The sequence below is a fragment of the Humulus lupulus genome, chromosome 6 (assembly GCF_963169125.1).
Source record: "Humulus lupulus chromosome 6, drHumLupu1.1, whole genome shotgun sequence".
Taxonomy (NCBI): Eukaryota; Viridiplantae; Streptophyta; class Magnoliopsida; order Rosales; family Cannabaceae; genus Humulus; species Humulus lupulus.
Window position 1 is genome coordinate 170,734,236 of NC_084798.1, and position 12,812 is coordinate 170,747,047.

A 12,812-nucleotide genomic window follows, 5' to 3' on the forward strand; every position below is an offset into this window, starting at 1 on the left:
TAGCACTAAGAAGAAACAGAAGAAAGGTTAGTCATAATATACCACAGATAGTACCTAGTCTCAATAGCCGGCTAGAAGAAAGAACCCAGGCAAGGGCACTCTGTGAGTTGTATATATATATTTCAGATTTCAATTCAGTATCATATAATCAATGTATATATATATTTGTAAGTTTTATATTGTGTATGAGTTATTCCACTGTGTAGCTATATATATATCATATGGTCTCATTCATTTAGATGTAACACATTTTCAGTAGAGGGATTTTGTGAGAAGATGGATTTTGTATGGAGTAAACACAACTGTTTGGGGAAAGTGTTTAGCTCAGGTGTGAGACTGAGAGAATTTGTAAGATTGTGCTTCCACTCTACTGTTCTATACTCATTGTGTGACTTTAAGCAAACATTTTACAGATTCAGTCATTAGCCTCCAAATAAGCAAGTGAATTGTTAATCTTTGACTATATTTGGATAACTCATGTTAATTCTGTTTCGTATTTTGCAACTTCATGGTTTCAGTTCATTGGGATTAACCTTTTATAATCTTTGTTTTCTCCAATCACAGTCCTTTCGCGCCAGAACAGGAAAGGCCTTGGCTCAGAATCAAGAAGATGCTGATTCCAAAGTGGTTATCAAGCAAGTATATGGGTAGCTATTCTTTTATTGGTAGTTTTTTTTTTTCACCATTGATTGTTTTGATACTTGGGTGGCTAGTATGAATGGAATCTATTTATATATATATATGTATGTATATAAATGAGGTTTTATTTTTTCAAATATATTTTTTATTGCTCTAAATTTTTGTTGAATTTCTGTAAATTTTTTGTTTTTCCCTTCTGATTATCCCAGTCCAGTCCACCTTCTCCAGAGTCACTAATATGTAACTATTGGTAAATGCTCTGCAGGTGTTCGATTAAATAATTCTAAGAAAATATAGAATCTACAATGCTTTGTTTTATTCTTTATAAGCCTTAAAATCTTCCAGATTGTTTTGATAACCAAAGAATCAACTTGTTTCTTAAATTGGATTTATTGTTTCTACACCTTATAGAATCTATTTTGGTAGCTAGGTTGTACTACTCTAGACCAATTATATGCGGGAACAACAATCAGACCTCTATTCATGATATTCCTTTTATTATTCATCCTCATTATTGTTTACAAGGTTTATCTTCAATTCCCATTTATCTTATCATATATTTTTTTAAAAAGAAAAATTAAATCAGTACTTGCATCATGGAATCATTTTCTTAAGCTTTGCTAAATTTGATCTCTAAGCTTGGCATGATGAGCATTAGCAAATGAAAAGTTCCAATAACTCTTATTGATCTTGATTTTGTTAACACTTTTTTAGAGTTATCATGAAGTTTTTTTTTTTTTTTTTGAAGTATACAATCACAGGTGAAAATAATTAGAGGCGTAATCTCAGTAGAATGTAAGAATGAGCAATATGAATGTATGCTACTTCATGGAAACTTGGAGTAAACTTATTACTTTTTATTTCTATTTTCATTTTGCTCTTTATTTTTATTATAGCTATTGGTTCGGTGCCTTGGGTCACAAACAGATGAACTCTATGTTGTGGTAGTTTTTACTTCAGTTGTTTTTCAGGTAGTCTAGATTAAAGGTGCTTTGTTAATAAGTGGAAATGAATAAGAATATGTATAACTTTGTCAATAAACTATTTTCTCGTGGAGGAATATCATGGGTTTAGCATAGACTACATATATTGTGCCACATGTTAATACAGTAGCCTTTAGTTGACTGACCTGACCAGTAAGCTACACATAGTTTTTTTTTCAGTGTTTCCTCATCCCATTTTTGCAGTTAAGTTGCTCTGTAGGTTTCTGTTATGGTTTTTGATTTTTTGCAGTGCTTTAATTATGCACTTTGGCATTGTTTGGGGATACTAGTGACTCAATGAAGAACCCCTTGTAACCAGTTAGTGTTGGTAAAGACTTGCTTTTTAAAGTTTGATTATGTCTTTGCATTTTCATCTTAAAAACTATTTAGAGTTGCTTCTTAGAACATGATGATACATTTGTGGTAATAATCTCATTATGTTCTTTTTCTTAGTAAATTCTTTTCTCTTTTGTTTTTCTCTTCAAATTCTATAAATGAATTATAGACTTGTACATAATTTGATTTTGATCAAAATTATGCTCAATCTGTTTGATCAAATGCTTACATGGAAATTATGAGTAAGTCCTTTTTTTTTATCATTATGACTCTTCATATATCTTTCCAGTTATGAAAGTGGTAATTAATTTTATATTTATTTATTTGTCTAATATTATCTTTATTATTTATATTTTTGAAATAAATTTGAGAGTGATCTGACTTTTTAAGAAAACCACAGAAATGTGATATTTGGAAGGTCTCTAAGTTGCACAGGGGCCACTGACTAGATGTTCTTTCTTCTACACTTGTCATTGCATTATTTCGGTATGCATTTTGCATAAATGGTTGATAAGAAAACACTTTGATACATCTTTTCATGCCACCAGGATTATGGAAAATGCCCAATAACAGGTGAACCCCTTACTATGGACGATATTGTTCCTGTTAAAACTGGAAAGGTATGCTTATATTGCTTTTGCTTTTGCGGTTTTCCACTTTTCTTCTTTTCTTCGTGCTCATTGTTGTTCTTGGAACTTTTGTTTAATTCATGAATCATGTTAGATGTGCGGGATCTTTGGATAACTTGTTGGGACCACACATTACAGTGGAGGATAGAGATCCGTTTCTTACAATGTTGAATTTGGATTTCCATTATGATATGATGCTTCAATTCAACTGTTCAGAATATTAAAAGCCTGTTTTTGCTATAAACTTTGCATGTTAACTTTAGTGGTTTCTAATGCAGATAGTTCGGCCAAGGCCTGTACAAGCTGCTAGCATCCCTGGAATGCTTGGAATGTTCCAGACTGTATGTAGTTTTACTCATAAGAATTACTATCTTTTACTCCATTTAATGTAGAATAATGCTTGCTAAAAACATAACTTTTTTTGCTGGACTCAGTGGATGATCAATTTTCATTTATTTTTTGCTTACTGGCACTCCAATCCAAAATAATATGGCAGAGTTGTGGGCCTTACTACATTTCATTATGCCAACCTTATTTGATAGTCATGAACAGTTTAATGAGTGGTTTTCTAAAGGGTATGCCTAATTTTTTAAGTTTTCTGACATAACTGACAAATAGTTAATATTCCTATGCGCTATGTATTCTTATTAACTATATTTTATCACGTGCAGAATTGAGAGCCATGCAGAACATGGTGGTACTTTGAATGAGCACCAGCTTAACCGATTGGTAAGCATCTTTTATGCAACATTATTTTTATTTGAAACAAAACAGTACTACTTGTATTACTGATGGAGAAAAATAATACAAAGAGTGACTTAGGGTATAGGAGCAAGATATTGAGAAATCTATAGCAAAAACAGGAAGAAATGTAAACAAACTCCTGAAACTAACAGAACCAAAACTAAGCCAGACTCTAGTTTAGAGATGGCAGAACCATTCAAAAGAAAAGATAAGAACTTTAGAAACATATTACTAAATACACTGCCAATTCCGAACATTATCTGAGAAGACGCCTTTGAACTCTTTTACTTTGAACACACACATAGTAACCCAAAATCTGATCTTCTCCCACAACACCTCCCCAGATTCTTCTTTATCTTCAAAGATTCTCTTTTATGCAACATTATTCAATTGCTTTAACTTGCAATGCTAACATTAGAAATGTGCTACCTCAAATCATGTGTTGACGTATCAACTTTTTGTGAGCTTGAGACCTTGGTGAGGTCTGTGAGGATATTTGTTTGCTTTTACCATTTAGGTCTCTTCTAGCTTTAGGCTTTTTTTTTTTTTTTTTTGAGAAATAGGCTTTGTTAATATTGCTGCTATTAGTGTTTACATATTGTTAATGAAGAGATGATACAATCATTGTTGCCTTTAAATGTATGAGTGAATGCATCTAAAAATTGATTTCTGACTTGTATTGTGCTTTTGATTCTTCTCACAACATTCAATATTAAAACCTTTCATGCTACGTCGAGTTAAAACAGATGTAGTTTCAGAGCTTACCAGAAAAACAGAGATCACAGTGCACTGCAAATTGAGTTCACGACAACAAGCTTTTTATCGAGCTATCAAGAACAAGATATCTCTTTCTGAGTTATTTGACAACAATCGTGGACAACTTAATGATAAAAAACTCCTTAATTTAATGAATATTGTCATTCAACTAAGGAAGGTAAGCTATGCTTTTCCACCTCCTTTCCTGAAATTAATTTAATTGCTACAAGCAATCAAATGAGGAAGCTAATTTTTATTTATTTTTTACTGTGTGGTGCAAGGTCTGTAATCATCCAGAGTTATTCGAAAGGAGTGAGGGAAGCACATATCTCTACTTTGGTGAGATTCCCATCGCCCTTTTGCCTGCCCCCTTTGGGGAATTGGAGGATGTACACTACTCAGGAGGTCGCAATCCTATAATATTCAAGGTTCATTTTATAGCTACTTTCTTTTAATATACATAACTATGCAAACTCTCTTGTATTGTTATTATTCTTTTCAAATAAGCTCCATCCCCCACATGTCCTCACCCATCTCCCCTGTATGTAGTTTAACATAAAATAAAATAAAAATGAAAATGAATAGCATTGTAGAACTTATTTCCATATCACCTTACATCCATGTCACGTTTTGTAATGACCCACTAATCTAGACTTTTGGACCATTAACGAAACTATACATACAAATTCTTACTAAAACTTACATTTGCAAAAATACCATAATTTTATTAGGTAACTCGTAGAAATAAAAGTTACTTACATAAATACCAAAAAGGATATGGGATCCCATTGTCTTTAAAAACAAAACATGATTTAAAATAAAAAGACATTACATAAATAGTGCAGAAAATACATGTAAAAAGACATAAAACAAAACTACATCCTCGAATCGAATAACGCTCAGCTCCTTGACTCCATTCAACATCGATACACATTCTCTAAGCGTCCACGAATCTTACCGCCTCTTAAAGCTATTTTCCTGCACATAAAACAAAAAGGAATGAGCCTAATGCCCAGCAAGGAAAATCTAACACATAGTCATAAACATAATTTCATAAGTAACATAAAGACTTAACATAATACTTATAACATACACTTATTATAATGGCCATTATTACTTGGGGTCCCATAGACTAAACAAGCATATGCCCATGGGATTAATGGGGTCCTACTAGCTAAGTAGGTCATATGCCCATAACCCATTTGGGGTCTTGTTAGTCATATGGGTCATATGCCCAAGCCTACAAACATACATGCATACATATCATAACACATTTAATAACATAAAACATAAGATAACATAAGCATATAACATATTGATTCTAGCCTATTTTCCTTACCAAAGTTGCCGGGATATGTGGACTGAGTTGGGGCTTTTTGGAACACTCCTAATAACCATTAGAAAGAGTGAGTCTAAAGAAGAAAAGAGATGAAATGAAAGGGATGGAAAGACTAAACCATTTGAAAAACATGCTTACCAAAACTTATGTGCTCAAGAACTTAGTTTTCCTAACCAAAATAAGAATGAGGTTAGGGAACTGAATAAAAGGCTATGAGAAAGAAAATAACATAAAACAATGAGCTAGAGTTTTGGTTTACCTCAAAGACTTGAAAGACCAATCTACACCACAACCGAAATACTATAGAACCTCACTTCCCAAAGTGTTTGATAAGCTTATGATGTTTAAGCTTATGATTTTCCCAAACCAGGTGTTTACACTCTCACACTCACATAACACTAGCAGCTTCTGAACTTAGAGCAAAAGGTGAATAATGGCTGGGCACTAGGTCCTATTTATAGAGTTTGGGAATGAAAGTATCTTGATTTTACTTGAATAAAAATAATGGCTTTTTAGGTGAAAATAATTTGAATAATCGTTCAGCAGAGGCTGAAGACTCGTTCAAAAGATGCTGGACTTATGAAGGAGTTTGAATGGCTGAAAGGAAAAGAATTCAAAAATGTTTGAAAACATGTTGGAGGAGGCGATATATCGCCCCCTGTAGGCGATATATCGCCTGGACTATTATTCCCGAGGCGACCGTGCATCGTTTCGTGTTTTCCGTATCAACGTGCTGCGATATATCCCCCTCTATAGCTGCGATATATCGGCACACGCTGAATATTTAAACACGAAATTACACATTTTTAGCTAAGTTTGAATGGGGTAAACAGCCTTGACTAAGCCCTCAACGTATTCAAAGCTGATGACAGACCTTAAAGCATTCAAATTTTACCCTTATTTAATTTAATTCTCAAAAATACTTAATCCTTAATTACCCATTCATAACATGTGCTTAAAATCCTATTGGTTGATATCTAAACCTTATAGTATAAAAAATGTTATCCTTAATATCAGTCATATAATCAAACCTTAGGTTATACTTAATATTCTTAAACTATAGGTTAAACTTAGAAATTCTATAAGTACTACTATGAGTGTCCAAATAATTCCCTGTCTGAACCAAAAATCCACAGTTACAAAGATAATACTATACATACTATAATACTACTAAATAATTAGCTAAGTAAAGTTCTTGGACTCTACACGTTTCCACTACTTTTTGGTTGCTGGTTTTTTACAAGTCTTGAGGAAGGCTGGGAAACACATTATTAGTTCCCACAGAAGGCTGAACAATTCATCTTTAAAAGCCACACTCCTACCAGCTTGATGCTTGTTCATATTTGTATGTGAACAGTAAAACATTAGGGTCACAGTATTTTGCTAGAACATTACCCTATAAACCTTGTTACCTTTATTATTTTTATTTTTTACATCCTACCTACTATTTATATCTATGGGATTTAGTCCATCACTACATATTCTTAGGTGCTGGTAAGGGCAGCTCTATTTAAGGGCCAAAGGCCCTGAATTCGTTCTCCTATCTATGCACTTGAATTGTCTCTGGGTCAGGTGTTGGGGTGCGCGTGGTAAACCTAGTTTACAAAAAAGGTTCTTGGATGTCTTAATTATTCCTGCACTTCGTTTTGTAATAGTATTGGCTCCTCTGAATTAAAAGAATGTGAAGGAAACCTTTCTCCTTTACCAGCCAATCTGAACTGAGATAAGAGACTTGTGTTAATACAATACCAGTACTGAACATGGAAAATTAAGCAAGACATTATATTCAAATTACTGTTCTATCATTCAAATGATTTAAAGCATGCACTCGTATAATGATAAAAATTTCAGTCAGCTGAACATTTTTTTTCTTTTTTAGATTTTACCAAACTTGGTTACTTTTAATCCGAATTAGGAAAATAAGATGCAACTGTGATCCTTCTTTTTAATTATTTATTAAAATTGGTGTTTTTCTTAGTTTCTTCCTCTTTACTATGAAGGATTCTGGAAGCTCCTATTCAATTCCTTATACAAAAGTTTAGAATTTGCAACGTGCTTCTTATAAAAATTGCATGTATAGTTGTGGTGGTTATGGAACTAATGGCTATTGAAGACTTGGAAAGCATATTTTATGTATCTTTAAAACTTATTGTTCATCATCGTGACTACATAAGTATTATTTAATTTAATCTGTGTTGCTTCTGCTACCAATGATTTAGTCAGAGCACAGACTAGTATTATTTAATCTGTGTTAATTCTGCTATTAATGGCTTACTCAGAATTCAGTATGCGAGGTTGTTCCATGCATGTATGTTTGCCTTTCTTTTCATTAAACTTGTTCATTAAATTTGACCATGGATTACTTTATATATCATTGCTATAAGACCAGACCAGTGACTATATTCTTAGAAAATTCATCATATATATATATTAATAATTATCTATAACTTCCCTATGTTACTGAGACTGGCTTATGCTGTCAAGGAAAGCACTCTTGATAGTCTAATTACTGAGCTCCTTCTATGGCTGTTGGATGAGAGAGTTCCACATATGGATGATGGCAGCCAACTTTTAAAAGCTTTGAATGTTCTGATGCTAAAGATTCTGGTTAAGACTTGCCATTTCATTTCTTCCCTCTTCTTTTATTCATTTATTCTTATCCTGACTCGCATGTCTTATTTTATTCTGCTTTGTTATTCAACTTTACAGGATAATGCATATCGAACTTCATCCTTTGTTGTTCTCATCAATCTCTTACGTCCATTAGATCCTTCAAGGTGGCCCTCACCTGCATCAAATGAGACATTTTCTGTCAGAAATCAGAAGTTCTCTAATCTGGTTGTTAAATGTTTGATAAAACTTAATAAGGTAACTTCTTGTTTTAGCTATTTTCTTCTGCATTGCTCATATTTTGATGCTTCTCTGAATTTGCATAATGTGTTTTCTAACCAGGAAGGCAATGTTGCCAACCAGAGGGAACATCTAATTCTTCTCCTTGCTAATATTCACATTCAGAAAGCTAATAAGCAATCTGTCTTGAAGGTATTCTGATTGTTAATTAAGGTTGTAAAGCTTTGGCTTTATCTAATCCTCTTCTATAAATTTGACTTTATGATATTTGGAGTCTAACGTCAAAACTGGATATTTATGCAGCATTGTTCCTTTGTAAATTTCTATTTAATTAGCATTTGAAACATTAGTGGTGAAATTTGGGTTTTCAATAAGGTCTTCTATTTCTTTGAAACTCTTTTATGACTCTTTAATTTAAGGTCAATCACTAGAGTCTTGAATTTAACATAAGAATGTAATATTTGCTTTTACATTTACTATCATTCTAGTCATAGAAATTTAGTATAGTTTAGTTACAAGTAATTTAGTTGCTGCTGCTGTTGACAATTTGTGGTATCTAAAAGATGGAATACATACTTTAGTCTTGAAAAAACTTTCAGAAAATGGTAAGAGTTATGTGGGTTTTACAGTTTTATTTTTGTATGATACTTCAAGCACTGATCTGTAGACTTATCTCAGTTTTTGGTGGATCCTACTCCATTTTCTAGGATCTTGCAGGCAAAGGACACCAAGTGAATTAGATAGAGAGGTTAAGAACTTGAGGGTGGCATTTACTGACCTGTTTTTGAAGCATAACACTTTCAAAGAAACTGCAAAGCCATCGAGATATTGATGCAAAGAATGGAAGAATGTATTTCACTAATTTTTGTATACATTTCTTGTTTTGTATTTGGTGATAAAGGAATCTGAATTGGGCATAAATTATGTTGTAATATGATTTCTTTAGACTAGACTAGTAGATTAAATATTGTAATTACATTTGAGTAATTAATAAAAATCTATTTATGTTATCTTATTTGGCTTCAACTTTCATATTTGTTTTCCTAGTTTTGTGTAAGTAAAAAAAAATTATGTTTCTCTAAGCTAATATAACACATGTGTTATACTAAAGTGTAGTATAACACAAAAAATGTGTTATACTAAAGTGTAGTATAACACAAAAAAAGTGTTATACTAAAGTGTAGTATAACACAAAAAAAGTGTTATAGTATCGACTATAAATAACATAATTCAACACATCTATATATTAAAATAACACAGAAATTATGTTATCGTTGACAGTACAACAACACATCTGTATAACACTGATAAAGTGTTATGTAAAGTACCCTGACCTACGATAACATAGTCTGTCTTAACACATCAGAAAGTGTTATCGTAGGTTTTGATAACACATTTTTGGTGTTATTAAAAGCATTTTTTCTTGTAGTGGTTATTGAGATATAAGGATCGAGTATGCGTTCCAAATGATCAAAGGATTAAGATGACGATTTTAGAAGAAGCGCACAATACCCCATACCCAGTTCACCAAGGGTCGACCAAGATGACTCACGACATCAAGGCAATATATTGGTGGCCAGGAATGAAGAAGGATATAGTAGAATTTGGGTCTATATTTTTAGTATATCAACAAGTGAAAGCAGAACATCAGTGGCTTGCAGGCTTATTGCAACCACTTAGAATTCCATAATGGAAATGGGACGATATAGCCATGGATTTCATGATAGGTTTGCCACGAACAAGTAAGTAGCATGATTCAGCCTGGGTAGTAATAGATAGACTAACCAAGTTAGCTCATTTCCTGCCTGTTGAGACTTCATACACAGCAGATCAATACACTGACATTTATGTCCAAGAAATAGTACGGTTGCATGGAATCCCTAAGGCAATAGTATCCAATAGAGGATCGGTATTTACATCGAGATTTTGGGGAAGCTGGCAGCAAACCATGGGTACTAAGTTGAGTCTTAGTACAACATTTCATCCTCAGACAGACGGTCAGTCCGAGCATACCATACAGATTTTAGAAGATATGTTGCGCGCTTGTGTACTTGATTTCAAAGGATCATGGAATAAGTACTTACCGCTGATAGAATTCTCCTACAACAATAGCTACCAATCAACTATCAGGATGGCACCTTATGAGTTAATTTATGGAAAAAGGTTCTGATCGCTGTTGCGCTGGGACGAAGTAGGAGAAAGGCAGCATCTTGGTCCCGAAGTTGTTAGAAAAGCTCAGGAAGCAGTAGCGCTGATTGGAAAGCATATGCTCGCTGCTCAAAGCCGTCAGAAAAGTTATGCGGATGCCAAGTGGCGGGATGTGGAATTTAAAGTCGGAGATCAAGTCTTCCTAAAGATATCTCCTATGAAAGGTGTGAAGTGGTTTGGGAAGAAAGGGAAGCATAGTCCCCGATTTATAGGTCCCTTTCTAATATTGGACAAAGTGGGAGCAGTTGTATATAGATTATCCCTACCGCCAGCATTAGTATATAGTCACAATGTATTCCACATCTTGATGCTACGAAAGTAAGTGTCAGACCGATCTCACATCCTCAAGTACGATACGATAGCACTCCAGGAAGACTTAAGTTACGAGATACAACCGGTTAGCATCCTAGATAGAGGGATGAAGCAGTTACAGTCCAAGAGTATTCTGATAGTCAAAGTCCTATGGAGTAATAGTTCTGAACGGGAGACAACGTGGGAGTTGGAGGAGGACATGCAAGCTCGGTATATGGATTTGTTTGGTAAGTAAATTTCGGGGACGAAATTCTTTGTAGTAGGGGAGAATTGTAGAGTCCCAGAATGTTTACTTAGCTAGCTAGATAGTTAGTAGTAGTTATAATATGTTTATTACTGTGGATTTTGGTTCAAGCCGGGACAAAGTTGAACACTCGTAGCAACACTTATAGATTTTATAAGTTTAACCTATAGTTTAAGAATATTAATTATAACATAAGGTTTGATTAATATAGCTGATTATAAAGATGTCATTTATTATACTATAAGGTTTAGATAGAGTTAATAAGAACATGACACTTGTCGTGTGCAAGTTAATTTAAGGATTTAACTATAGTTTAAATAAAAGAAAGTTCTAGAAAACTATAGAACCTTCGAAGACCATTAAGAGCGTGACATTTGTCACAATCTTGTTTATTTGAAGAATTAAGCATTTTTAAGTGGATAATTCAAAAATAGAGGTTTCTAGAAGCTCTAGACCCTTCTAGAACCTACTGAAAACTCGTATTACTCAGTCAAACTTGTTTTATCATTTCAAATTAAGCTAATAATGTGCAATTGCGTGTTTAAAATATTCACGTATGCCAATATATCGCAGCCTAGGAGCCGATGTATCGCCACACGGGGAATACAAAAAACACGTGAACTTCGCACAAACACATCAACGAACCCTCAGGATATAAGCCCAGGCGGTATATCGCCTACAATGGGCGATATATCGGCTCTAGGGTTACATTTTCAAATGACTTTGAAACCGAGCTCAATTCAACACTCAACCTCTTGATAAGCCTCTGAACATTTTGACCAAGTCTTAAGCCTCTGTTGAACGAATATTCAAATATTTTTCAATTAATATTCATTATTTTCATTCAAGCTAAAAGAAGATCTTTCCACACCTTGAACTCTATAAATAAGACTTAGTACCCAGCCATTTCCCTCATTCTTCAAGCTGTGTTCAGAGCCTTCAAGCTGCTAGGATTGCTATAAAGTGTTAAACACTTGGGTTGGGGTATAAGATTTATCATCTTAAGTTTATAAACACTTGGGAAGTAAGATAAATAATGTGTTTCCAATATCGAGGTGTAGTTCAGTTTTAGTACATCCAAAGGTATTCCTAATCTTAAGTTCATTTCAGTTTAATTCTTTAGTTTTCTTTAGTTTTCGTTTAGATCCTAGCTCGTTGTTTTCCATTCTTGGTTAGGTATTTAAGTTCTTTGAACTTAAGGTTTCTTTTCGGTAAGTTTCATTTTGGTGGTTTAGTTCATTTCTTGATCATCTCTTTCTCTTAGAAATACTGACCTTCTCATTATTGGTTTTAGGAGTGTTCCAAATACCGTCCTTGTTCTCAAATCCCGGTATTGGTAAGGAAAATAGGATAGAATTTTGTATGCTTATATGATATGTTATGCTAACTTATGTTATGTTATGTTATGTTATGTTATTGTATGTTACATTATGTATAGTATGTTATAGACCTTGGGCATATGACTTGTCTAGCTAGCAAGCCCCAATAATTTATGGGCATATGACTTGCTTGGCTAGCAAGCCCCACAAATCTATTGGGCATATGACTTGCTTAGTTAACAAGACCCAAGTAGTATAATGGCCATTGTAATAGTATATGACATATGTTTAAAGTATATGTTTATGATATAGTTTATGTGTATGTTTTATGTTATTAGGAGATTTTCTTTGCTGGGCATTAGGCTCATTCCTTTATTTTTATATATGCAGGAAAATAGTTATGGCGGTGGATGGATTCATGGCAGCTTAGGGTTGTGTATTGAGGAAGAATGG

General features: G+C 33.6%; 3 long non-coding RNA genes across 3 annotated transcripts; all 3 read left to right on the plus strand.

Moving 5' to 3' along the window:
• The first annotated feature begins 314 nt into the window (after positions 1 to 314).
• LOC133784303 (uncharacterized) lies at positions 315 to 3,432 on the plus strand. The gene is made up of 3 exons (XR_009871258.1): positions 315 to 2,578; positions 2,866 to 3,162; positions 3,259 to 3,432. It is a non-coding gene; the product is annotated as an uncharacterized LOC133784303 (long non-coding RNA).
• Positions 3,433 to 3,792: 360 nt separating this feature from the next.
• On the plus strand, positions 3,793 to 4,514 carry LOC133784304 (uncharacterized). Its single transcript, XR_009871259.1, has 2 exons — positions 3,793 to 4,265; positions 4,369 to 4,514. It is a non-coding gene; the product is annotated as an uncharacterized LOC133784304 (long non-coding RNA).
• A 3,856-nt stretch (positions 4,515 to 8,370) lies between these two features.
• Positions 8,371 to 9,291, plus strand: LOC133784305 (uncharacterized). Its single transcript, XR_009871260.1, has 2 exons — positions 8,371 to 8,468; positions 8,984 to 9,291. It is a non-coding gene; the product is annotated as an uncharacterized LOC133784305 (long non-coding RNA).
• The last annotated feature ends 3,521 nt before the right edge of the window (positions 9,292 to 12,812 follow it).